This window comes from Bos javanicus, chromosome 2 (assembly GCF_032452875.1).
Source record: "Bos javanicus breed banteng chromosome 2, ARS-OSU_banteng_1.0, whole genome shotgun sequence".
Taxonomy (NCBI): domain Eukaryota; kingdom Metazoa; phylum Chordata; class Mammalia; order Artiodactyla; family Bovidae; genus Bos; species Bos javanicus.
Genome location: NC_083869.1, coordinates 106,384,963 through 106,385,267, shown reverse-complemented (window position 1 = coordinate 106,385,267; position 305 = coordinate 106,384,963).

Genomic DNA, 305 nt, shown 5'->3' with positions numbered 1-305 from the left:
GCCGCCCGGACGCGCGGCCCCGCGGCGCCATTTCCGCTCCGACCCCTCGTGCACGCGCACGCAATCGCGCCGGGCAGGGGGCGGGGTGGAGATGTAGTGGGTGGTGGTGCCGCGCTTGCGCACGCGCGATACCGGTAGTCCCAGCGCCTCTTCACTAGTATCCCTACCGTCTCCCGGCCTGCTGTAGTTCCCCGAGGTCCACCTGGCGGTCCGGTCCCGTACTCCCCAAAGGTTAACTTACACTCTTCCGGTCTTGTAATTTCAGAGACCTTGCAAGAAGCTCGCACGTGTCATCTCCCAGCCAG